Source organism: Pseudorca crassidens, chromosome 10 (genome assembly GCF_039906515.1).
Source record: "Pseudorca crassidens isolate mPseCra1 chromosome 10, mPseCra1.hap1, whole genome shotgun sequence".
NCBI lineage: Eukaryota > Metazoa > Chordata > Mammalia > Artiodactyla > Delphinidae > Pseudorca > Pseudorca crassidens.
Genome location: NC_090305.1, coordinates 68995715 through 69023535, shown reverse-complemented (window position 1 = coordinate 69023535; position 27821 = coordinate 68995715). Strand labels below are relative to the sequence as shown.

The following is a 27821-nucleotide window of genomic DNA, read 5'->3' as shown; positions in this document are numbered from 1 at the left end:
TGGCTTTTGGCAGGAGTCCTCAGTCCTTTGATATGTGGGCTCTCTGAGTACCCTCCTGGTATGCGGTTCTGTCCTCCAGAGTGAATGATCCAAAACAGTAAGGAAGAAGCTTCTTATCTAGTCACATACTGTCACTTCTGCCATATTCTGTTTATTAGAATGAAGTCATTAAGTCCATCCCATACTCAGGGAGAGGCGAGAGGAGGGCTCTGCCTTTTGGGGGAAGGAATGTTGAAAAATTTGATGTAGTTTAAAATCACCACAACTTTCTCTGCTCCTCTGTTTGCTTTAGTACTTTGGTCAAAAATTAATTGACTGTGTAGGTATGGGCCTATTTCTGGGGTCTCTGTTTTGTTCCATTAATCTGTTTATTTACCTATATGCCAGTACCCCACTGCTGTAGCTTGTTTTATTTATCTATATGCCAGTACCCCACTGCTATAGTCTTGAAGTCAGGTAGTATAAGTTGTCAAACTTTATTCTTTATCAAGATTGATTTGGATATTTTAGGTTCTTTGTATTTCCATATACACTTTAGAATTAATTTGTCAATTTCTGTGAAAAAATCTGACATTGTGGTTGAGATTTCATTGAATCTATAGATTCATTTGGAGAGAATTGACAACTTAACAATATTGAGTCTTCTAATCCATATACATTATATAGATCTCCATTTATTTATGACTTCAATTTCTCTCTGCATTGTTTGATTGTTTTCAATGTTGAGGTCTTTCATATATTTCATTAAATTTATTCCAAGATATTTAATGTTCTTTTAGTGCTATTGTAAATGAATTGTTTTTTGTCAATATTATTCTTTTTATTTAATTGAAGTACAGTTGATTTACAATATTATATTAGTTCCAGATGTACAGCATAGTGAGTCAGTATTTTTACAGATTATACTCCATTAAAAGTTATAACAAGATAATGGCAAGAACTCACTGTTCTATACAGTATATCCTTCTTGCTTATCTATTTTATACATAATAGTTTGTATCTGTTAATCCCATACCCCTTATTTGCCCTGCCTCCCTTCTGTCTCTCCTTTGGTAACTACTAGTTTGTTTTCTGTATCTCTGAGTCTCTTTCTATTTTGTGTATGCATTCATTTGTATTATTTTTTGGATTCCACATATAAGTGATATCATACAGTATTGTCTTTCTCTCGCTTATTTCACTAAGCATAATATTCTCTATGTCCATCCACTTTGCTGCAAATGGCAGAGTTCTCCCCCTTTTATGACTACGTAATATTCCATTTGTGTGTGTGTGTATATATGTGTATATATACACACACACATATGTATATACACACACACACACACATACATATACTACATCTTCTTCATCCATTTATCTGTTGATGGGCGCTTGGGTTGCTGCCATATCTTGGCTATTGTAGCTAGTGCTGCTCTGAACATGGGGGTGCATATATTTTTTCAAATTAGTGTTTTAAGTTTTTCCAGATATATACCTGGGAGCAGAATTGCTGGATCATATGGTAGTTCTGTTTTTATTTTTATTTATTTATTTATTAAAAAAATTTTTTTTAACATTTTTATTGGAGTATTCACTTTGCTTTATAACAAAGTGAATCAGTTATACATATACATATATCCCCATATCTCTTCCCTCTTGCGTCTCCCTCCCTCCCACCCTCCCTATCCCACCCTTCTAGCTGGTCACAAAGCACTGAGCTGATCTCCCTGTGCTATGTGACTGCTTCTCACTAGCTATCTGTTCTACCTTTGGTAGTGTATATATGTCCATATATACACTACCACTCTCTTACTTTGTCCCAGCTTACCCTTCCCCCTCCCTGTGTCCTCAAGTCCATTCTCTGGTAGGTCTGCGTCTTTATTCCCGTCTTGCCCCTAGGTTCTTCATGACCTTTTTTTTTAGATTCCATATATATGTGTTAGCATACAGTATTTGTTTTTCTCTTTCTGATTTACTTCAGACTCTAGGTCCATCCTCCTCACTACAAATAACTCAATTTCGTTTCTTTTTATGGCTGAGTAATATTCCATTGTATATATGTGCCACATCTTTATCCATTCATCTGTTGATGGACACTTACATTGCTTCCAAGTCCTGGCTATTGTAAATAGAGCTGGAATGAACGTTGTGATACATGACTCTTTTTGAATTATGTTTTTCTCAGGGTATATGCCCAGTAGTGGGATTGCTGGGTCTTATGGTAGTACTGTTTTTAGTTTTTTACTGTTTTTATTTTTTTAGAGGAAACTCCATACTGGTAAATGAATATTTTTTTTAATTGTAGTAAAATACATATAACGTAAAAGTTGCCACGTGAACTGTTTTAAATGTATAACACAGTGGCATTAAGTACATTCATAATGTTGTGTAACCATTATCACTGTCTATTTCAAGAACTTTTTTCATCATCTCAAATAGAAGCTCTGTACCCATTATATAGTAGCACCCCATTCCCCCTGCCCCCCACCCCCTTGCAGTCTCTAATCCACTTCTATCTCTATGAACTTGCCTATTCTAGATATTTCATATAAGTGGAGTCATATAATTTTTTTCCTTTGGTACCTGGCTTGTTTACTTAGTATAATGTTTTCAGGGTTCATCCATGTTATAGCATGTATCAGAATTGCATTCCTTTTTATGACTGAATAACGTTCCATTGTATGTATATACCACATTTTATTTATGCATTCATCTGTTGATGGATATGGGTTGTATTCACTTTTTGGCTATTGTGAATAATGCACACTAGTGTATAAATATCTGTTTGAATCCCTGCTTTCAGTTCTTTGGGTTAGGAGTGGAATACCTAGGAAAAGAATTGCTGGATCATATGGACATTCTCTGTTTAATTTTTTGAGGAACCACCATATTGTCTTTCACAGTGACCTCACCATTTTACAGTCCTACCAGCAGTGCACAGGGTTCCAATTTCTCTGCATCCTCACCAACTTTTGTTTCTGCTTTTTTGATGATAGCCATTCTAGTGGGTGAGAAGTGGTAGCTTATTGGGGCTTTGATTTGCATTTCTTTTTTTTTTTTGGTACATGGGCCTCTCACTGTTGTGGCCTCTCCCATTGCGGAGCACAGGCTCCGGACGCTCAGGCTCAGCGGCCATGGCTCACGGGCCCAGCTGCTCCGTGGCATGTGGAATCTTCCCGGGCCGGGGCACGAACCCACGCCCCCTGCATCGTCAGGCGGACTCTCAACCACTGCGCCACCAGGGAAGCCCTGATTTGCATTTCTTTAATGACGATGTTGGGCATCTTTTTATGTGCTTATTGGCATTTGTATATGTTCTTTGGAGAAATGTCTAGTTAAGTCCTTTGGTCAGTTTTTAATTGGGTCATTTATTTTTGTTGTTGTTAAGTTGTAGGAGTTCTCTTTGTATTCTGGATATTAATCCCTTATCACACGTGGGATTGCATATATTTTCTCCCATTCTGTGGGTTGTCTTTTCATTCTCTTGATAGTGTCTTTGATGCACAGAAGTTTTAAATTTTGATGAAGTCCAGTTTATCCATTTTTTTGTTTTCTTGCTTGTGCTATTGTTGTGATATTCAAGAAATCATTATCAAATCCAAGGTCATGAAGTTCCCCCCACCCATGTTTTCTTCTAAGAGTTTTATAGTTTTAACTTGTAAGTTTAGGTCTTTGATCCATTTTGTTTATTTTTGTATATAATGTGAAATAATGGTCTAACTTCACTCTTTTGCATGTGGCTGTTTTGTTTTCCCAACACCATTTATTGAAAAGATTGTTGAGACTTTCCTGGTGGTCCAGTGTCTAAGACTCCATGCTGTCAAGGCAGGGTGCCCGGGTTCAATCCCTGGTCAGGGAACTAGATCCCACATGCCACAACTCAAGATCCCGCATGCTGCAACTAAAGATCCCACATGCTGCAGTGAAGATCCCGCCTGCCGCAACTAAGAGCACGCCAAATAAATTTAAAAAAGAAAGAAAGAAAGAAAAAACTGTCCTTTCCCTACTGAGTGGTATTGGCACCCACGTCAAAAATCATTTGACTGTATATTTGAGGGTTTATTTCTGGACTTCCTATTCTGTTCCATTGGTCTATATATCTGTCTGCATGCTAGTACCATACTGTCTTGATTATTGTAGCTTTGCAGTAAGTTTTGAAATCAAGAAATGTGATTCCTCCAACTTTGTTCAAGAATTTTGGCTGTTCAGAGTCCCTAGAGATTTCTGTATGAACTTCTGGATGGGTTTTCTATTTCTATAAAACCGCCATTGGGATTTTGTTAGGGATTTCAGTCAGCCTGTAGATCTCTTTGGGTGGTCTTTGTCATTTAACAATAGTAAAAGTTCCAGTTTATCAAATGGGCTGTCTTTCCATTTATTTACTTCTTTAATTACTTTCAACAATATGTTATAGTTTTCAGAATACAAGTCTTTCATCTCCTTGGTTAAATTCATTATTTATGTATATCTTTGATTTATGTATCTCTTTGATACTATTGTAAATGGAATTGTTTTCTTAAAATTCCTTTTCAGATTGTTCTTTGCTAGTGTATAGAAATGCAGCTCTTTTTTTGTGTTGCTTTTGTATCCTGCAAATTTGCCAAATTCGTTTATTAGCTCTAACAGTGGTTTTGTGTGTATGTATGTAATTTTAGGGTTTTCTATATATAAGACCATGTTATTTGCAAACAGATAGTTTTTACTCTTCCTTTCCAATTTGGATGCCTTATATTTCTTTTTCTTAATTGCTCTGGCAGGAACTTCCTTTGTAATTTCTTGAATCCATTGGTTGTTCAAGGTTGTATGTTATTTAATTTCCACATATTTGTAAATTTTCCAGTTTTCTTTTTATTGATTTTTAGTTTCTGTTGTGATTGTAAAAGATACTTTGTATTATTTCAGTCTTATAAAATGTATTTAGACTTGTCTTCTGGCCTACATATGATCTTTCCTGAAGAATGTTCCATGTGCACTTGAGAAGATTTATTTTTCTGTTATTGGGTTGAATATCCATATATATCTGTTACGTCTAATTGGTTTACAGTGTTGTTCACATCCTCTATTTCCTTATTGATATTCCATCTGTTTTTGATATTGTTCTGTCCATTTCTGAATGTGGGATTTTGAAATCTCCAACTATTCTTGAAGGACTGTCTTTTTTTCATCTTCTGTGCTATCAGTTTTTACTTCACACGTGTTTTGCCAAAAGCCTGCTTTTGGTTTCAAGGTTCGTTGGAGTCACTGGCAAAATAACCACTCGTCTCACACAACTGAACAGATTTAATTAATTTTTTAATAAAACATTATTTAACTTAAGTTCAATATATAGTCATTAGAAGGGGGTGAATAAAAGTATTCGAGAGACATAACAGAGTACATCACCAGATTGGGCCAACACCTACATCCAGATTCAAACAGCAGCTGGGAAGTCCCGAGTAACAGCAATCTGGAGTCCCAGTGGTGAAGGGTCCCGGGCGGTGTGTCCACCCCACAGGTGAGACTTCAGATTGAAACTCTGGGGACTTCCATTTATAATCCCAGACCGTACACTGTGATTTTGGTTTGCGTGCAAAAATGCAGCCCTGATTTAACTGTAACAATGCTGTTGGTTTCACTGCTTGAGTCACAAGATTTTCCAGACCCCGGGGGACTGGCCAGGTGCCCGGGGCTAAAGAAATTCCAAGACGCACTTCCCTTTCTTATCTTAAGTGCTACTTGTTGGTAACAATTGTTAGGTGAGCAAGCAAGCACACAGTCCAGACAGGGTCACAAATCAGTCTGAGGCCTACTTCTGCCTCTGAAGCCTGAACAAGACTACTTTACTAGTTTTCCCAAGATTTGGCCTCTAGGATTGTTTAGGCTGAAGAGCGTAAGAATAAGGCAATATAACACGAGCAGTTTTTCGAATACGGTAAGATAAGTAACAGTTACAAACAGTGAGTAAGAGTAATATAATCAAAAATACAAGCAGTGGGTTAAATAATGCAGAGAACAATTGTCGAGCCTTGGGGGGTTGAGTAAAGAAAAAGTCCCACCAAGTATGAGAAGTATGCTTTTGTACATTAACTCCCACATCTATTAATTTGTTAGCTGCAATAGTAGTAACAATAGAGTGTTCGAACAAAGTACAGTTATGTTTACCTATAAATTTCTGTAGTAACGCTGTTTACTGTAATACCTTTTTCAAAGGTTCAAGTGGTAGGTTAATATTAGGAACAGGTAAAGTAGGAATTAACATTTGAGTCCACAACAATTGTGTGTGTATGGGGGAAAAGAAATAAGTTGTCCCTTTCCAATATAAGTGATCTGTATGTGCTAGACATCCTGAAAAAGGGTTTCCTAGCTGATAATTAGAAGTTGTGTTAATATCATCAGTTATAATACATACAAATTGGGGAGCAACGTCAAAAAACATACTATAAGATTGAGGAAATATAGTCGATTCACAGTAGTTAATGGAATTCTCTAATAAACAGGGTTCCCAGATGTGTGAAGTCTGGCCACAAAGCAATCCTTGAATAGTCTTTTCACTGTCTGTCAATAAGTGGTTGTGATTATTAAAATCTAAGTAATTTCCAGCAAAATGAGGCAACCAATATTCATTTCCAAAAACAGTAGGCAACACGTGAAATTGACAGCCATAGAAAGTCATAATTAGAAAAGGACAGGCCTTGTTTGCAGGGCAGGTGAAGTTGTCTTGAGTTCGGGTGTGGCTCATGTTTTCCCAACAGAAGATTCCCCAACGTTTTCCTTCTTTATCCTTTCTCAACCAAAGCAGATATCCTGGGGTTAAGGCATGGGTGACGATCCACATTACAGTCAAGCTTCCAAAAACGGTCTATTCACGAGAATAACAATGGGTTAATGGCGCATATTTTCATTTTTCTTGTCCAGGGATCAACACCAACACAGTGTCATCCTTTCCCTGCACAATTACATCAGCAGGTATAGGAGGGCCATTGGGTTGCTTCACCTTTAGCTCCAATTGAATTGTGCTCTGTTGTGGATCTAAATCCTCCATCTCCCCAGACAGTTAACAAAGTAGGGGGTTCTCCTTTCTTGATTTTCCAATTAGACAGGGGAGAATAAGTAGTTGAGCAACCCTGTTGTGTTTATTAATAAATAAATCATCATTACCTTCATTTTGTAAAATCACTTTAATTTCTCCTTGATAGTTCAGGGTCAGTCACTCCTCCTTGGACACAGATGCCCCTAAGGGCTAAGCTAGAGCATTTCTTAATTAGCCCAAAATGTCCAGGAGGCATTTTCATACCAATGCTAATTGATATAGTAAAAATCATTCTCTTAGTAAGCCTCTGCTCAGTCATAGAATGCAAATGGAGGCCTGCTGCCTCAGGAGAGGCTCGAAAAGGAGCTAATGCTCCAGGTAAAATTTCCCAATATTCAATTATCTCTGGATGGAAATCCATCCTATGAATTTGTAGATTTGGTAGAGTCATTCTCATTAAACCCAACTGGACGATTGTTCAGAATATTTAAGGCAGCATTTAAGTTAGTCCTCCAATTTTTATAAGAACCCTGTCCCAATTTAATCACTTATTCCTTTAGCAATCCATTCATTCTTTCAGTTAAACCAGCAGCTTGAGGATAATATGGAATATGAAAAATCTATTGTGTATTATGTTCCTGGGCAAATTCACCTTTGAAAGTTACCCGTTACCACTTTGTATTTGGAGTGGAACACCATAGTACAAATTAATTATTTCTAATGTTTTAATAGTGTTAGTTTGATTGGCTTTTCCACATGGAATGGCCACCGAGTATCCAGAACAGGTGTCCACTGCAGTGCACACATATTGGCAGCCTTTATCACAGATTAATGGGCCAGTGTAATCAATTTGCCATATCTGCCCAGGCAGTTTGCCACGTGCCAATTGTCCTTTTATTAGTTGTGACAAGCTCCTGTGTTTAACATGTTGGCAGATTGGACATTGTAAAATAACAGGCTTAATGAGATCCATAGTCAAGGAAGTACTTTGATCCTGAGCCCACCTGTATGTAGCTTTTTCTCCCAGATGGCCACATTTTTCATGTGCCCAAAGTGCCAAACCTTTGAATTCACTAGAGTGTGGGTCGACTTCCATCGTCTGGATCTGATTTTGTTCATCTGTAATTGAATTATACCATCATTCCGTGGAATGGGAGTACTATGAGCGTCTACATGAAAAACTGAAACATTAGTTTTCTGGACAGTTTCCTAAATATCCACCCATAATTCTTTCCCCCACAACTCTTTTGAATGAATTTGCCAATTATTTTTAACCCACGTTGGAAGCCAAGTTGCTAATCCATTGGCCACAGACCAGGAATCAGTATAAATAGGACATTCTGTTAAGTTTCTTTTTCAGAACCTGATATACTGTATATAGTTCAGCAAATTGACTGCTTTTTCCCTCTCAAGTGTTAACAGTTCAGTTGTGACTGGGTTGTAGGCTACTGCTTTCCAGTAATGAACAGATCCTATATATTTTGCTGAGCCATCTGTAAACCAGGCATGTTTCTTTTCTTTCTCAGTTAAAGAGTCAAAGGGGCTTTCCCCATTTTACAGGCGACTCGGTTAACTCGGGTTTAATCATAGCCTCTTGTTTTTAAATTAATTAATTATTTTTGGCTGCGTTGGGTCTTCGTTGCTGCGCGCGGGCTTTCTCTAGTTGCAGAGAGTGGGGGCTACTCTTCATTGCGGTGCGTGGGCTTCTCATTGCAGTGTCTTTTGTTGCGGAGCACGGGCTCTAGGCGCACGGGCAGCGCGTGGGCTTCAGTAGTTGTGGCTCGCAGGTTCTAGAGCACAGACTTAGTAGTTATGGCACACGGGCTTAGTTGCTCCAAAGCATGTGGGATTTTCCTGGACCAGGGATCGAACCTGTGTCCCCTGCGTTGGCAGGCGGATTCATAACCACTGTGCCACCAGGGAAGCCCTAATCATAGCTTCTTGCTCAAGACCTTCAATTGGAATTTTAGAAATCCTTGCATGTAAAACAGCGGCACCCTGTGGGCCTGGTTTGGCCCAGTCCTGTATATACCATTTCCGTTTGACTATAGTAGACTCTTGGGCTTGCCCAATTCTGTGGGTCTTTGGTGAGCTTAAAATCCATTACATAATGGGCACTTGGGGTCTCAATATAATTGTGTGATCTACAGTCAGTTGTTTGGTATCAGAGCCCAGTAACATTCTAGTAGCTGTTTTTCTTTTTATTAATTTATTTATTTTTGGCTGCGTTGGGTCTTTGTGTGGGCTGTGTGCGGGCTTTCTCTAGTTGTGGCAAGCGCGGGCTACTCGTTGTGGTGGTTTCTCGTTGCGGAGCACGGGCTCTAGGCACGCAGGCTTCAGTAGTGTGGCTCGCAGGCTCTAGAGTGCAGGCTCAGTAGTTGTGGTGCACGGGCATAGTTGCTACACAGCATGTGGGATCTTCCTGGGCTAGGGATCGAACCTGTGTCCCCTGCATTGGCAGGTAGATTCTTATCCACTGTGCCACCAGGGAAGCCCGCCAGTAGCTGTTTTTCGAAGGTAGTATAGTTCTTTCCGGCTTCTGGGAATTTTCTGTTCCAAAAACCCAGAGGTACTCTTTTGCCTTGCTGTTTTTGTCATAAGCTCCAATTAGTATACAGTTCATTGATTGACATATGTAATTCTGTGTGCCCTGGTTGTAGGTCACGGGGCGTCTGATCTCCATTCAAAGATAGACTACTGAGATAAGCTTTAGAATAATTCAATTAAACTTTTTACCAGTAAAACATAACAACGAGGAACTATCTCGGAAGTGAATCTTGGTAAACACAGACCTCAATTAACAAAACTAGAATTTAATATTCAGTGAAACATAGTTTTTTTCTTTTTCATTGTGAGGGCATTAACCCTGCTGCCAGGGAAGGCTTTATCCCATCAAATAAAGAATGAGGTTTGTCAGGGAGCCAGGAAAAGCCAAGGGACCGTCTTGGATTTCCCATAACCCTGACTGTTTGATTTACAGCTATTGTTTACCCATTTTAAATTTTCTGACTTAGGAGTAGACCGTTGCCATGTTATGAGGACAACAGGATAGCAAAAGTCTGACAATGAGGGGTTAATTTTTTTTTTTAAGAAGGGGAATGAGCTTTATCTACGTGTGCCATAATCTTCATAGATCATTGTGAATTAATACTTATTTACTTTACCAAAGTAACAATATAAGATTTCAAAGGCAAATATAGAACAGATCACTTAAAAGGTAAGAAAACTTAAAATTTGTTATCAAAGGCAGTTCAACATATTAAGAAATCTTGTCCTCTTAAGAGAGAGAAAAGCCAAATTCAAGTTTTACACCTGCTTACTTTTAAAATTCATTTACTCAGTTAAATTTATTTTAAACTTTGTCAGTTCTGACCATGCACAAAACTCTTTTCTTGGGGTCCACTTTCCACAAAACTTTTTTTATCAGTTTCTATATCCATCACTTTATATTCCCATTCAGAAATAGCCAGCTAGGGGCTTCCCTGGTGGCACAGTGGTTGAGAGTCCGCCTGCCGATGCAGGGGACGCAGGTTCGTGCCCCGGTCCGCGAGGATCCCGCATGCCGCGGAGCAGCTGGGCCCGTGAGCCATGGCCGCTGAGCCTGCGCGTCCGGAGCCTGTGCTCTGCAACAGGGGAGGCCACAACAGTGAGAGGTCTGCGTACCACAAAAAAAAAAAAAAAAAAGAAAAGAAAGAAAGAACTAGCCAGCTATAGGTCAGACCTACTTCCTTTTCCCTTAATAAAATGTAATTCCATTCCTCATACCTTATTTACTGACAACACATCCTACTTTCCTACTATACACTGAAATGTTTCCTTTATTATTTTTATTAGCTTTAATTACATGTTTAAATTAGAATCCTCAGCTCTTAAAACCTTAATTTCTTGTGAAAACTAAGAAGTAAGTAATTATGAACTGTCCTTTACATTAGCATTCTGTAGATTGGTGAACATAAATACCAGTGATTTATTCTTTTTTTTTTTTTTTTTTTCCGGTACACGGGCCTCTCACTGCTGTGGCCTCTCCCGTTGCGGAGCACAGGCTCCGGACGCGCAGGCTCAGCAGCCATGGCTCACGGGCCCAGCCGCTCCGCGGCATGCGGGATCCTCGCGGACCGGGGCACGAACCTGCGTCCCCTGCATCGGCAGGCGGACTCTCAACCACTGCGCCACCAGGGAAGCCCACCAGTGATATTTTCTAAAAACATTTATTTTCTTTAGAGAACGTGGCACCAAATGTATTCATTAATAGTCCTAAGTATCTTTTGTTTCTCTGTAAAAGGAAGCCAGTGTTCAGTAATTAATGTTTCAGTATCTTATGTTATTTGGGAATGACCTAGCTATTCAACAAGCTTCCATCACTTAATTTAGCATAACTCTAGAATTTCAAGTTAACAGAATCTGGAGAGACTATTTTAGATACACATTCCTAAAGCATAATTTTTTTTTTTTTTTTTTGCGGTACGTGGACCTCTCACTGTTGTGGCTTCTCCCGTTGCGGAGCACAGGCTCCGGACGCACAAGCTCAGCGGCCATGGCTCACGGGCCCAGCTGCTCCGCGGCATGTGGGATCTTCCCGGACCGGGGCACGAACCCGTGTCCCCTGCATCGGCAGGCGGACTCTCAACCACTGTGCCACCAGGGAAGCCCCAAGCATAATTATTCTTAATAGAGTTTATCTAACAGCTCTTATCTCATTTACATTTTCTTAAAAGTTTCTTCACATCAAATTACTTTACTTGCTGACAAATCTGTAACAAATATAACAAGATTTTATGTAGCTTATATTAAACCTAGGCACAATAAAAGCATTACACTTAATGTTGATGACTCCTAACACATGTCTATATTAATTAGATTAACAAACATTAATACCAGGTATTAATTTAATACTGACTATTTCCCATTTCACATGAACCTAAAATTCATGTAGCTTAATTTCTCTTGTATTTCGAATTGTTTGATTTGTAAGCACTTACTTTGCTTTAAGCCATTTAAATAGAGCTCATTTATAAATTAACCTCAGTAATATTATCCAAAGAGAAAGACACATACTGAGACATACACATATACCCAGAGAGACAGATCTCTCATAGTTTCTGCTTGAGATTTAAAATGTCTTGGGCTTCCCTGGTGGCGCAGTGTTTGAGAGTCCGCCTGCCGATGCAGGGGACACAGGTTCGTGACCCGGTCAGGGAGGATCCCACATGCCGCAGAGCGGCTGGGCCCGTAAGCCATGGCCGCTGAGCCTGCGCGTCGGGAGCCTGTGCTCCGCAACGGGAGAGGCCACAGCAGTGAGAGGCCCATGTACCGCCAAAAAAAAAAAAAAAAGTCTCTTGGTCCCTTTCTTTTTAAAAAAAAAAAAAATATTTCCCATAATTCCTTTGTAGTTATTCCTTCAGTCTTTTGGGACCCCATTTGTAATAAGGGCCAGGAACGTGTCCTTTCCAGATATCCTGTCTGCTTGTCTTGCTCTTTCTTTATCTTCTTCTTTCTTTTCAAAGTTCCACTCTCCCAAGTCTCCCAATTGTTGTACTTTATTTAATGACTTTGGAGATGGGATTACCTGTCTCATTTAGCAGGAGAGTCACAATTACATGCTTGTAAGTAGGAGGAGCAGTTTTAAAAACTTTATTTCTCATTTGTACAGTCAGGGGAATGTCAGACATGTTATCTAGATGTACAATAAAAATAGCACCTTTCATAGCATCTTCCTTTAGTCTCTGGACACAGTCTTTAAGAGTGTACCAGGGACGGTCCCTTCCAGGCCAAGCAGATTCTATAGGATATTTCTTAAGGCACCCTTCAGCGACTATTTCCAATAGATTGGAATCTACTGGGCGATTAGCTTTATCTCTAACAGCCTGTTGCACAAAAGACTCATTGCTAATGGTGCCAAATTTATGAGCATCTCCATCATCAGTTAATATTCCAGCGGCCCCTGCATCATAGGTACTAACTGCCCAAGTAATTAAAGGCTCTCCTGACCTTTCAGTTAACTGTCTTAAAATATCGTTAATCTCATGCTGAGTATAATCCTCCAGAGTATCTTTTTTTATTGTATTCCTCTGAGCATCAGTTTCCATTTTACGCTGCCAAGCTTGCTGTGTCTTAAAGTCAGGCGGTTTCAGTTCTTCCTTTGACTGTGGGGCTGACTTCCATCCCAAATCATCATTTTCATCAGATTCTGATTGTGAGCTATCATCCCAGATACCTCCGTCCCACGTATCTGGGTCCCAGTCTACTCCAGCTTTAGCTATAGCCAGATGTACCTTTTATTTTACTTTGCCCCGCCACTTTCGATATGTGGCTTGGGCAACTTTAACAGTGGCTTTTTCGGCTACCGACTGGAAAGTGGAAACCTAATCAGCTAGAATATAAATTTGGCATTGAATCATGGACAGTCGTCCTTGTAAGTCACACAGATCTTTTTCCAATTGAGCTTTCTCTTCAACCAGTTTCTGCTTAGCTTAATGCACCTTACGATAGGCAGAAAGGAGGATCCAACCTGTGTGGTACATTCTTGCCCTTTCTCTATCAGTGTGAGCTATAAATAGTCACATCCAAAGGTTCGGCTCGCTTAGATTTAGATCTCCAGTTCTCACACAGTCCAGTCGATATGCCCCACTCTGCCACTAATGAGCTGTAAGGGAGCTCGTCCCATCCTGGAATAAAAACCTGATTAACTAACTTCTTTCTTTTTAAAGAGAGGCATTTTGCTGTACGAATCCTGCTCACAGCGCCAATTTAATGTTTTGCCAAAAACCTGCTTTCAGTTTCAGGGTTCGTTGGGTTTGCTGGCAAAATAACCACTCATCTCACACAACTGAACAGATTTAATTAATTTTTTAATAGAAGATTACTTAAGTTCAATATACAGTCATTAGAAGAGGATGAATAAAAGTATTCGAGAGATATAACAGTGTACATCACCAGATTGGGCCGACACCTACATCCAGATTCAAACAGCAGCTGAGAAGTTCCGAGTAATAGCAATCTGGAGTCCCAGTGGGGAAGGGTCCTGGGTGGTGCGTCCACCCCACAGGTGAGACTTCAGATTGCAGCTCTGGGGGCTTCCATTTATAATCCCAGGCCACAAACTGATATCATCAGTTTGTGTGCAGAAATGAAGCTCTGATGTAACTGTAACAATGCTGTTGGTTTCACTGCTTGAGTCACAAGATTTTCCAGACCCCGGGGACTGGCCAGGTCCCCAGGGCTCAAGAAATTCCAAAACCCACTCCCTTTCTTATCATAATTGTTACTTGACTCGTTGGTAACAATTGTTAGGTGTGCAAGCAGTCACGCAGTCCAGGCAGGGTCACAAGTCAGTCAGAGGCCTACTTATGCCTCTGAAGCCTGAACAAGACTACTATACTCGTTTTCCCAAAAACACATTTTGTGGCTCTGTTATGTGCATGTATAATTGTTATTTCTTCTTGCTATATCTAACTTTTTGTCAATATTTAATATCCTTTGTGTCTTGTAACCTTTTATAATTTCAAGTCTATTTTATCTGCTATTAGTAGAGCCACCTCAGCTCTCCTTTGATTAAGATTTGCATGGAATATCTTTTTCCATCCTTTTACTGTCAACCTCTTTATGTCTTCATATCTAATGTGAATCTGTTGTAAGCAACATATAGATGGATTGATATTTTTTTAAAGTCCTTTCCACTAATCTCTGCCTTTCAGTAGGAGAGTTTAGTCCGTTTACATTTATTGTGATTACCTATCAAGAAGGAGTTAACTTTCATTTATCTTTTTGTTTTCTGTGTGTCTTGCATGTTTTTGTTCCTCAGTTCCTCCATTACCATCTTTTTTAGAATTTAGTTGATTTTATTTTGTAGTGAATCATTTTGATTCTCTGTTTTTCTGTATGTTTTAAAGTTATTTTATTAGTGATTATCTTGGGGATTAAAATTTACATCTTAAACTGATAACAACCTAGTTAGTTTATACAAACATTCTGCCCTTATACACCTCTATCCCTCCCTCTTTTTATTTATTTATGTGTACATATATTTATAAGATTACATCTTTATACATTGTATGCCTATTAACGTAGATTTATAAGTTTTACGCATTTGTCTGCTAAATCATTTAGGAAGAAGAGAGAAATTACAAACCATACCAAATATACAATAATACTGGCTTTTATGTTTATCTATGTAGTCATGTTTACCAGTGGTGTATATTTTTTTCTTAATGGCTTTGAGTTGTCCTTTCATTTTAGCCTGAAGGACTCCCTTTAGCATTTCTTATAGGACAAGTCCACTGGTAACATACACCTTCAGTTTTTGTTATTTGGAAATATCTTAATTTTCCCTTCATTCTTTTTTTTAAAATTAATTAATTAATTAATTTATGGCTGCGTTGGGTCTTCATTGCTGTGCGCGGGCTTTCTCTAGTTGTGGTGAGTGGGGGCTACTCTTTCGTTGTGGTGTGCAGGCTTCTCATTGCGGTGGTTTCTCGTGTTGCAGAGCACGGGCTGTTGGTGCATGGGCTTCAGTAGTTGTGGCATGCGAGCTCAGTAGTTGTGGTTCGTGGGCTCTAGAGCACAGGCTCAGTAGTTGTGGCACACAGGCTTAGTTGCTCCATGACACGTGGGATCTTCCTGGACCAGGGCTCGAACCCGTGTCCGCTGCATTGGCAGGTGGATTCTTAACCACTGTGCCATCAGGGAAGCCCCTCCCTTCATTCCTGAAGGATAGTTTATCCAGGTATAGAGTTCTTGGTTGACAGTTTTCTTCTTTCAGGATTTTAAATACTGCCTTCTGGAGGATTCTGAGGAGAAATCAGCTGCTAATCTTATTGAAGTTCTCTTGTACATTACCAGTTGCTTCTGTCTTGCTGCTCTAAATATTCTCTCGTTGTCTTTGGGTTTCAACAGTTTTATAGTGTGTTTTTGTTTTATGTGTCTTGGTGTGGTGTGAATCTTTGAGTTGATCCCACTTACGCTTCATTAGGCTTCTTGCACATATATACTCATGTCTTTCCTGAGATCTAGAAAGTTTGGGGCCATTATTTCTTCAAATATTTTTTTTCCCTTTTATTTCCTCTTTTTGGAATTTCTAAAATGTAGATATTGTTACATTTGGGAGTGTCCCACAGGTCCCTCAAACTCTTTACTTTTACTTATTCTTTTTTCTTTTTGCCTCTCGTGTAATAATTTCAGTTGTTTTACCTTCTGGTACACTGATATTCCTTATGTGTGCTCAGATCTGCTGTTGAATCCCTCTAGTGACTTTTTCTTTTCTTTTTTTTCTAATTTATTTATTTAATTTATTTATTTTTGGCTGCATTGGGTCCTCATTGCTGTGCGGGCTTTCTCTAGTTCCGGCGAGCTGGGGCTACTCTTCGTTGCGGTGCCTGGGCTTCTAATTGCGGTGGCTTCTCTTGTTGTGGAGCACGGCCTCTAGGTGTGTGGGCTTCAGTAGTTGTGGCTCATGGGCTCTAGAGTGCAGGCTCAGTAGTTGTGGCGCAAGGGCTTAGTTGCTCCACAGCATGTGGGGTCTTCGCGGACCAGGGCACGAACCCGCGTCCTCTGCATGGCAAGCGGACTCTCAACCACTGCGCCACCAGGGAAGCCCTTTTGTTTTGTTTTGTTTTGTTGGTAAGAAGTAGATCTATTTAGAGATACAAATTCTGTAGACAGAATACAGTCCATCTCAAAAGGCAAGAGCGGCCCCAGGGCATGGGGTTGTCTTGGAAAGTGAGGGCAGCAAAGGGAGAAACACCCTTCACAGACAGAGTGTAGGCTGTCTCAGAAGGTGGGAGGCCACGGTGTTTTGTATTTTTTGTCAGATTCTCCTTTTCCTGTGATCAGGCATTGATTTTCTGTTTCTTAGTATGTTTTTAAATTTTTTGTTAAAACGACATTTGAGTAAAACAACATTTGAGTATTATGTTGTGGTAACTTTATTAATTTTTTTAATAAAAAAGTATTATTTTTTATTTATTTGTCTATTTGGTTGTGCCAGTCTTTGTTGCAGCAGGTGGTCTCCTTAGTTGCGGCCAGTGAGCTCCTTAGTTGCGGGTGGTGGGCTCCTTAGTTGTGGCATGCTAAATCTTAATTGTGACATGCATGTGGGATCTAGTTCCTTGACTAGATCCCAGGATTGAACCCAGGCCCCCTGCATTGGGAGCATGGAGTCTTTAACCAGTGCGCCACCAGGGAAGTCCCTGTTGTGGTAACTTTAGCAGTCTAACTTTCCCACTCCTCAGGTGTTGCTAGTTTTTGCTCATTGAGTGTGAGAGCCTTCCATTTGTGACTTTTACAGATAAATTTTCGAAATGTGTATTCCTTATTGTATGTGATAATTGAAGTTTCTGTTCAGTTATATCTGCAGTTATACAGTGACCTGACAAAGATTTCCTTAAATGTCTGGCTCCCAAAAGGGGGAAAAATGAAAACAAGTACTGTTCTCTTAACTCTCCTGGAAGCTGCTTCAGCTTGTGGGTGTTGGAACAATGGTCACCAGCCTCTGCCTGCTCCTCAGTGATCAAAAGCAGCCGTCATCAGTCAGAACACACAACCCCAATATTTGGAGGACAAGATCTTTATTGTGTCCACCCTAGCCTCCAGCAAGCTATATCCGGAATGAAGGTAGCCATGCCACTGTTGCTTGCTGTGAGGCTGGGGGTTGGGTAGGTGCTACACAAAAGGCTTAAATTTACCAGTATTCACCAGCCTCTTCATCAAGCTCTACCTTGGAAGTTTCATGTTTTCCAGCTAGACTCCAGAGTTCCAAAAGTTACTTCAGACAGTTTCTGCCAGCTCATTAGTTGTTTGGGTGAAGGGATGGATTCCTGAAGCCTCCTTCTCTACCGTCTTATATGAAATTAATCCACTAAATTGTCTTTTAATTTCTAATTGTTTGCTGCTAGCATAGAAAAATATAATTGGCTTTTGTATATTGACCTTGTATCCTATGATCTTGTGAAATTCACATAGTAGTTTCAGAAGTTGTTTGTAGATAGCTAAGTATTTTCTATGTATTTTATGTATAAAGTATTGCTATTAGGTTATCTATGGATAGAGAAAGTCTTGTTTTCTTCTGGTCTTTATGCTTTAAAAAAAATTTTCTTGCTTTACTATACTGACTGATAAAATGTTGAATAGAAATGGTGAGAATGGACATCTTTGTCTTATTTTGATTATATGAGGGAAATGTTCAGGATTTCACATTGACTGTGATGTCAGCTATAGTTTTTTGGGGGTTTTCATAAATGCTCTTTAGCAGGTTTTTCATAAATGCTCTTGAGCAGGTGAGGAAGTTTTTTTCAAATTTTTATTTGTGAGAGTTTTAAATTATGAGTGGGTGTTGAATTTTGTTGAGTGTCTTCCTGTATGGTTTTATTCCTTTCTTCTGTTAATATGATGGATTACATTGATTGATTCTACAGATAGTTAGTCAGCCTTGCATCCCACACTTTGTCATATTATTCCGTCTGTATGTCACTGAATTTGTTTTGCTAAACTTTTATTTATTTATTTATTTTTGGCTGCATTGGGTCTTCATTGCTGCGCGCGGGCTTTCTTTAGTTGTGGCGAGCGGCGGCTACTCTTTGTTGTGGTGTGTGGGCTTCTCATTGCAGTGGCTTCTCTTGTTGCAGAGCATGGGCTCTAGGCGCACGGGCTTCAGTAGTTGTGGCACATGGGCTCAGTAGTTGGGGCTCATGGGCTCTAGAGCGCAGGCTCAGTAGTTGCGGTGCACGGGTTAGTTGCTCCGTGGCATGTGGAATCTTTCCGGACCAGGGCTCAAACCCGTGTCCCCTGAATTGGCAGGCAGATTCTTAACCACTGTGCCACCAGGGAAGTCCCTGTTTTGTTAAACTTTTAAAAGGGATGTTTGTGTCTGTGTTCATGAAGGATATTGGTCTCTATATATATATATTTTTTTTCTTTCTTTCTTTTCTTTCATTTGTTTTTTCTTTCTCTATGGTTCTTTTTTAGTTCTTGTTATCAGGGTTACCTGACCTCATAAAACAAGTTGGAAAGTGTTCTTTCTCTCCTCATTTTCTGAAAGAATTTGTGCAAGATTGGTGTTATTTCTTCCTTAAATGTTAGATAGAATTTACTAGTAAAATCATCTGTGTCTGGACTTTTCTTTGTGGAAAGAGTTGTGATAAATTCAGTTTTCTTCATAGATATAGGTCTATTCAGATTTTATGTTAATCTTGTGTCAGTTTTGGTAAATTGTATTTTTTAAGGAATTTATCCATTTTGTCTAAGTTGTTGAACTTATTGGTATGCAGTTGTTCATAATATTACCTTATTATTCTTTTAGTGCCTGTAGGATCTGAAGTGATATCCCTGTTTTTCATCCCTGATAGTGGTAATTTGTGTGTTTTCTTTTCACTGATCAGTTTCTTTAGAGATTTTTATCAGCTTTATTGATTTTTTTTTTTTTTTGGCTCTGTTACTCATTCTCTCTCTCTCTCTGTCTCTCAGTGAGTTCTCGTTGTATCTTATTTCCTTCCTTCTACTTACTTTGGTCTTTTTCTAGCTTATTAAGGAGAACCTTAAGTCATTAATTTTATATTTTTACTTTTAAAGCTGAAAAATTTTAGCATTGCTTTAGCTGCATCAGTATAGTACATATTTTTATTTTTTAATGAACACTGATTTTATTACATTTTTAATATTTTTTAATTTAATATTTTGGCTGCACCACGTGGCATGGAATCTTAGTTCCCTGACCAGGAATCAAACCCATGTCCCCTGCATTGGAAGCATGGAGTCTTAACCAGTAGACCACCAGGGAAGTCCCTGTAGTATATATTTTTAAATTGATTTCTCATATATTACCTCACCCTGAAAAGTAGGACATACAGTCTCAAGTCTAGCTTCTTGTCAGGGAAAATAAGGTGAATTGGTGTATTGAAGGGTACACAACTTACTAATCATGGGATTGATGGTTGCTTCCAGGTTGAGTTCCACTTTTTTTTTTTTTAATATAGTTTTTGACTCCCAGAATCATGAGAGCTCTCTACATGTTCACGCTGTTCAGTTCCTTGTATCACATGAAGGTCAGGAAAGGAAGCTGAGAGAGTGGAGAGATTTGGAACATGCTCTTAAGGAGTGACGTTTCTTTGGAGATATCTCTACACTTTCCTGAGTTGGGAAGTTGTTGTGTGGGTGAAAGTTAGTCCCTTCTCTATCTAGAACTATGAGTTATTTATGAGGTAGATAGAAGTTCTTTTCTGATTTTTAAAAATACATTTATTTATTTATTTAGGCTGTGTCGGGTCTTAGTTGCGGCACATGTGATCTTCGTTGCCGCGTGTGGGATCTTTAGTTGCGGCATGCGGGATCTTAGTTGGCGGCATGCAGGATCTTAGTTGTGGGATGTAGTTCCCTGACCACGGATCGAACCCAGGCCCTTTGCATTGGGAGCTCGGAGTCTTAACCACTGGACCACCAGGAAGTCCCTCTTTTCTGATGTTTAAAGGTGCTTAAAAGTACCTTTTAAAATTCTGGTGTTTCACTGGAAGGTAGAAGACAGAATCTGTCTTGACAGAGCAGTCAAACTCTGTTGCATTTTGTGAGGCATTAAACAGGTCATTTGCCTCTTCTGTTTACAGGTTTTCCCCACATTCACTGTCATTTTGCATGTTGCTCATCTGCTTCTGGGTACTTGCTAATAAAATCTTTACCCACAGGATAGATGTTCAGATATGTCATAGTGTGGCCGTGAATCGTATGTGGTTCTAAGTGGAGGGACTACCTGTTGAATTTGTGCTCTGAAATCTCCTTGCATTGTTTTCTGAATGTCTGACTATATAAGGAAATATGCTTTATGGGCCTTGAAGGGGAGAGGTCTCACAGGAGGTTAGGAACATAGGATACTAAGAACATGGTCCTTGGAGGAGAACCTAAGTTGGTCTCAGCCCCTTTGTGGGAGTAGCCGCAGATTATCCCAAAATAGCAAAACTCAGCAGTGCTATATTTTGTGGTGGACACTTCATTGTATCCCCCAACTACAGCTGAACACAATACAGTGCCCATGTCTGAGGAATTTGGTTTTTGATTATAGTTTCAGGTAATCTGCAGAGTAGTATAGTATCAAGACCTTTAAGTATGTGATTTCACCACCAAAGGCAGCCCTCTGGATTGTAGCCATCTTTGATTTTTAGGTGTATATTGCCTCTTGGTGTGCCTCTTTTAAATAGTACAGAATTCGGTGATTTAAAACTCCTTTGGAGTTCTAACAGTTGTGTGGTATCATTGAGATGTCACAGGAAAGACAGGAGCTATTCTATGGTTGCCTAATTCCTTACTCTGGAGATTTTCTTGTTTTAAGCTAGTAGTCATCTTTCATGGCAGGGGGTGGGGGATCTACATGAGGCCCCCAAGTAATCTGAAAAGCTCAATGCTGTGACTAGAACTTTGACTTCACCTGTCCTAGGTACAGGAGATTTTATTTCCATGTTTTACCTCTTTAACAGGACACATGTGAATATCACTAGTACAAGGTAGCAGATTTGTACCTGGAGTGACTTCCAGTTATAAACTCAGAGTTACAGCTAATTGAAATTTGGGTGAGTGACAAGAATTATTTTTCTTTTGTTTCTCTTCTGAAATAGAGCAGATTTTATTCAAAAAAAATTTTATGGTGGGGGGAAATCTCAAGTAGGGAGGTGTCTACATCAGTTTCCCAGTCACCTTAGGGTGTGTTCACTTCTGCCTCAGCCCTGTCAGCTTGCCTCCACTGTGCTCAGCTTCTCTTTTAGTTGAGCTGCAATAGGATGGTAGTAAAGAAAAGGAACTAGAGTTACCAGTCATGTCAGGAACCTAGGTTGCTAGAACAAGCCTTGTACTGTTCCTTTGCATCTTTCAGTTGTGCAGAAGCTTCTGTCTTCAGCTTTGGGTCTTCAGTGGGATCAGTAGTATGAGATAATAAGTCTGGAAAGCTCCCCATTCCATACATTAGCATTTTAGACAGTCTCATTTTAAGTGTTCTTTGGTTTTGTGTTCCTTTTTGAACCATTTCTCCTATCCTTCTACATGTGTGCTTTCTAGGTATGACCATGTTTGTATTCAGTTCTAACTGTGCTAGGCAGAGACTTACCTGATCCAGGTATGGCTTGTCTGAACTGACTAGTCACAGCACGGGTATTTCTTTGGATTCTTGTTAAAGAATAATCCCGTACAAATTGTGAGCAGACACTCTTTCTGGTGAGAAGGATGGGGTGCCTTTGTTTCCCCTTTTTGGTGTTTTCTAGTTTTGATTTCCCTATATCACTTTGGACCTGTGTTCTTAAAATTCTGTCCTGAAACCTCCTTACTTACACTCTTTTGAGCAAGTTGAAATAGACACTTTCAAAAGGATCGTCACTAAAAAAAAAAAAAAAGAAAGAAAGTGTATATATATACACATATACATATATATATATGTCTGGGGAAGCACAAGTTTCTAATCTTTAGAAATACAGTAAAAGAAGGAAAGGGGTTCACTGGATTTTACTTAGATTCTCTCTTTGTCCTAAATTAATTCTGTTCTGGCTGTTTCTTGATGGGCTGGCACATCTCAGGCATCCTGCCAAGTTTCCTTTCCTCCCTGTTTGCTCTCAGCCTGGTGTCCTCAGGAGGATGCCACTGTGTCCCTTGCTCCTGGATAGGACCAAGATGTCTAAACAATCCTTCCTCTTCTCTGAGGATAAACAAAATAGATACCTTTAAGCCTTTTCCCCCTTCTCCTTTTTTCAAACCTCCCAGATTGCTCTAGGCCTTTGCACATATTTCTGGTTTCTAGGTGAGGGATGTCCCAGTTCCTGGTAGATTGGAAGGGCAGGCTCAGGTTGGCAGCCATACTTACCTCAAGAACGATGCCTATATTTCTGTCTTCCTTAAAGGAGAGGTTTGTGAGCATCTGCTTGAAACAGTCCTTAGGGGTGAAGGAAGGAGGATTGTTCTCTTTCACCCTCATAAATATACCTAATCTATATCAGTACCTACAGTCTCATACGTAAAAGCACTAATCGACCTGAATTTCGGAAAGCATTAGGTTCCCTTGATTTTATATGCTTCAGAGAACAAACATGCTTTCATGTTAGTTTTCAGCTGTAGTTTTGGGTTTTTCTGTCCTTGAATTTGAGAGTATTTCAGTATCTTTTCCTGTTAGAGTCCATATTAGCTTATTATTTCTGAAATAGTTAGAAATTAGTTTTCATAAAGTCCAGAGCTATGCAACCAGAGCTTTATGTGTTGTTCTTTTCTGTTAGAGTGACTTATCAGTCCATTGTGTTCTTTTCAGTTACGAGTGATTTTGCTGTTTTTCCCTTGGATTGTATCGGAGAGTAAAAAACAAATGAAAGATACATTATTGCCAAAATTTTACTTAGCATTCCTGTCTTATCAAGTTTAAATTACTTTTAAAAGACTTTTAAAAGACTAAGTAGGACTTTCTGGTAGCGCAGTGGTTAAGAATCCTCCTGCCAATGCAGGGGACACGGGTTTGAGCCCTGGTCTGGGAAGATCCCATGTGTTGCGGAGCCGCTAAGCCCCGTACTCCACAACTACTGAGGATGTACTCTGGAGCCCGCGAGCCACAACTGTTGTGGCACACGGGCTCAGTAGTTGTGGATCGCGGGTTCTAGAGCGCAGGCTCAGTAGTTGTGGTGATTGGGCTTAGGCGGCTCCACGGCAAGTGAGATCTTCCCAGACCAGGTCTCAAACCTGTGTCCCCTGCATTGACAGGAGGATTCTTAACCACTGTGCCACCAGGGAAGCCCTCATATGCTTTTTTAAGGGCGTGATACTTTGTCATTATGCTTTTAGTGCTTAAGTGGGTATATTTATTTTAGAAGAGGTAGTAGAAATACTGGATTTTTAAACCAGTTTCAATGAAAATTTGAGGAAATTTGCAAATATACCTTGTTCAATGTGAAGGTACTAAGTATGCTTCTCTTTACAAAAAGATTGTATATCAAACCCAAGTGGTTAATCTCAGGCTATAAAAATACATCGGCAACAGAATTTCCAATTCTTTTTTCTTTTTTTTGGCCGCACCACGCAGCATGTGGGATCTTAGTTCCCCGATCAGGGATCAAACCCCTGTCCCCTGCATTGGAAGCGCGGAGTCTTCCGCTGGACCGCCAGGGACGTCCCAGAATTTCTACTTCTAACCAAGCTCCTTAGAGTGCATGTCTGCTGGTCTGCATTTTGAGTGTGTGTCTGTGCTTGCCCGATTAACAAAGTAGGTGACCAGGTATTGTCTTTCTCTTGCTGTGAAGACAGTGCTTTCCTAGTTCTTAAAATAGTTTGGACCTCATTCACCACCATATCTGATTGCAATTTCTCTTTCTTTGCCAGTGCTTTTATTCATTGCCACTTTCTAGCTTTGCTGTGTTGTTGAATTAAAACAAACAAAACTACTTATATATCCTAAATTTGGTTCAAGTTCTTTGATGTGGTTTATTCTTTATAATTGAGATTATCTGTATGTTTGCCTGATTTTTTTGCCCCTTGTTTCTCTTTTGTATCATTAATGAAAATGATCTAATCATCCTCCCTCATAAGATGATTCTTTTTTCCTTCCATATCTAGTTTAGTTTCTGTTGTTGTCATTCTTATCCAGGTAAATTTAAACATCTTTTTCTTTCATATATCAACTCTTTTTCGAGTCAAAACACAGAATTTTGCGTTCTTTTTATTTCTTTGGTTTGGAATTCTATCCTTTGGTCAACATACTTCTCTGTAAAGGCACGTTAACTCTTTGTTCTGGGTTTGGTAGCCCTAGGTTAGAAGTCTGTAAACTTTTCTGATTTACAATCCTAATAGTAAAAAAAAAAAAAAAAAAAAAAAAGACCTTGTCCTGTCATAAACATTTTTCATATGTTGTATACTTACCCTACTGTACACATCTGTTATATAATCATATACATACATTCATTTATTCAGCTGTTTTTATTGTGTGGCTGCCACATGCCAGACACTGCTCCAGGCAGTTTGGATAAAATATAGTGAAAAAACAAAGAGCCTTTCCTTCATGGAGTTGACATCATAATAATAATAAACCACAGACATTATCAATAAATAAAATATATAACATGTCAGAAGGGGATAAGTGCCATGAAAAAAAGAAAAAGTAGAGCAGATTAAGGGGGATGGAACATCCAGGCGGGTTTGCAGTTTAAACTTAGGGAGGTTAGGGTAGACCTAATTGAGAGAGACATTTGGGCACAGACTTTTGTTTTGGCTGCGTTGGGTCTTCATTGCTGCGCACGGGCTTTCTCTAGTGGTGAGTGGGGGTACTCTTCACTGTGGTGCACAGGCTTCTCATTGCGGTGGCTTCTCTTGTTGTGGAGCACGGGCTCTAGGCGTGCAGGCTTCAGTAGTTGTGGCACGTGGGCTCAGCAGTTGTGGCTTGCGGGCTCTAGAGCTCAGGCTCAGTAGTTGTGGTGCATGGGCTTAGTTGCTTCACAGCATGTGGGATCTTCCCGGACCAGGGCTCGAAACCCTGTCCCCTGAATTGGTAGGTGGATTCTTAACCACTGCACTACCAGGGAAGTCCTGAGCCAAGATTTTTGAAGGACGTAAGGGAGTTAGCCACTTGGATATTTGGGGGAAGAATGGTCCAGACAGAAGGAATGGCTGGTGCAAAGACCCTAAAGTAGGAATATTCCTGTATGTCTAGCCAGTATGACTCAGAGTGAGGTAATAAGCAAAGGGGAAAGGGGTAGGAATCAGATAAGAGAGAAAATGGGGGTGGGGAGGAATGCAGATCTTATAGGTTATGGCAAGGTGTTGGGTGAGATGGGAGCCATTGCAGGATTTTGAACAGAGAAGTCACATGCTCTGACTGTCAGTTTAACAGAGTCACTGACTGCTGTGTTGAGAACAGATTGCAGGAAGGCCATGATAGAAGCTGGATACCAGTTGGTGATCACACCAGGTGGTAGCATTAGAGATGGTAAGAAGTAGTTGGATCTGGATTTGTTCTGAAGATAGACTCGGTAGGATTACATGATACCCTACTGATATCATGGGGTTTGAGAGAAAAAGAGGAATCAAGAATGCCTGTCAGGATTTTTGTGAGAACAGCTGTGAAAATGGAGCTGGGGATGGGTAAGACTGCAGGTGGAGAGGTTTTTTGGGGGTGGGGGGAAATGAGTTCTGTCAGCAGTGTTAAATTTAAACTTCCTAGATCAAATAGGCAGTTGGATATATGAATTTGGTGTTCAAGAAAGAGGACTGAACTGAAAGTGTAGCTAGACAAAAGAGAACCAAGGACTGAGCCCCAAGGCCTCCAGCGTTAGGCTGGGAAGAAGAGAAAGAACCAGCAAAGTAGATTGAGTAACAGGAAGATGAGGGGAGTGTGGTGCTTGAAGGCCAAGTGAAGAAAACAAATCAAGGAGTTCTAATATTTTTTTCCCATTTCCAGGGGACTGTGATGGTATTCATACTCCACTTTGGGAACCATTGCTAGTATGTTCTTCTCCTGTCATGTGCTGTGTATTGACATCAGGCTTTTAGCACTGTGAAGGCTTTTTGTTTTATTTAATGAAATATAAGTTCAGGGAATAATACAATACTAGTGTACTGGGCACATAGATTAAAAAATGTTAACATTTTACCATATTTGTTTCAGACATTTTAAAAAGAAATTAAAAATTATTAAAAGAGCTGAAGTTCCCTTTTCTTCCTAGATACCAGTCCCCTCCTTTCCTTTCCTCCTGTAAAGTTGATGCACATTCTTCCATTCCATATCATTGTTGTCGTTAATACATATGTGTGTCCATAAATTCATGTATAATACTGTTTTATGTATTAAAAATTTACAGTGATGGCATACTAGAAATATTTCCAAACATGCTTTTCCAATTTGTTTTGAAATGTATTCATGTTGACATATGTAGATTATTAATTCAGTACTATACAGTTTATGAATATACCCATTCATTTATCCATTCGCCCATCGATGAACATTTAAATCGTTTCCCATTTTTCTGTTATAACAATGCTGCAGTGAACATCCTTGAACCTGCCATCTTGGGTACGTGCTGGGTTGTGGAGAGTACAGATCTTTGGTTTTGTGTTACCATAATCAGAATAGGAGAGGAGCCATTTCTCCCCGGTTTGCCAGTGCTTGGTATGTTCACACTTTGTATTTTTTGCTGATCTTACAGAACTGAAATGGTTTCCTGTTTAAATTTGCAGTCCTCTGGTATTTGTGAAGGGGGGCATCTTATCACATGTTTATTAGCCATCTGAGTGTTTTCTTTTTTTCCATTTTCTTTTTTTTCCCCACTTTTATTTATAGGAGTTCTTCATATATTGTTTACTAATATTGCTAATTATAAATATTGCAAATATCATTTCTTTGTCTGACTTTTATCTTCACTTATGATTCTCTTATACAGAAAATAATTTTATTGTGGCTGGTGGTAGGAAGGGAGGATTGCAAGTGGGTATGAGGGATCTTTTGGAGTGATAGAAATATTTTAAAATTGGGTTGTGGGAATTGTTGTACAACTCTGTAAATTTACTAAAAATAATTGCATTGTACACTTAAGTGAATTTTATGGTTTGTAGATTATACTTCAATAAAAGCTTTTAAAATTAAAAAAATATTTAATGGCATCTTATCAGTGTTTCCTGTTGTGGTTTGTGTGTTTTATGTCGTATGGAATTTTACTTAATCTATTGTCAAAAGGCATTTAAATTTTGTATTTATTGCCTTCAAGTTTTATTTTGCACATTTATATGTTGGGAATTTATTTTGGATTATTGTTGGAGGTAGGGATAGAATTTTATCTGTATGTAGCCTGTTTATGACATAGATCATCTTTTTCAATTGAATAATGGGTATTTAAATATTTAA

The 27821-nt window shown here is 39.3% G+C and overlaps 1 protein-coding gene across 7 annotated transcripts in view; it reads left to right on the top strand.

The window, feature by feature from the left end:
- IP6K1 (inositol hexakisphosphate kinase 1) overlaps positions 1-27821 on the top strand; it is a 73478-nt gene that overhangs the window by 14226 nt on the left and 31431 nt on the right. Inside the window, exon 1 of one of the 7 annotated variants that reach the window (XM_067754455.1) lies at positions 21515-21537. The exons of the other annotated variants lie outside the window; for them this stretch is intronic. The gene's annotated coding sequence lies outside the window, so the exon portion shown is untranslated. Of the gene's footprint in view, positions 1-21514; positions 21538-27821 lie in introns of those variants that run through there. 7 annotated transcript variants of the gene reach the window in all.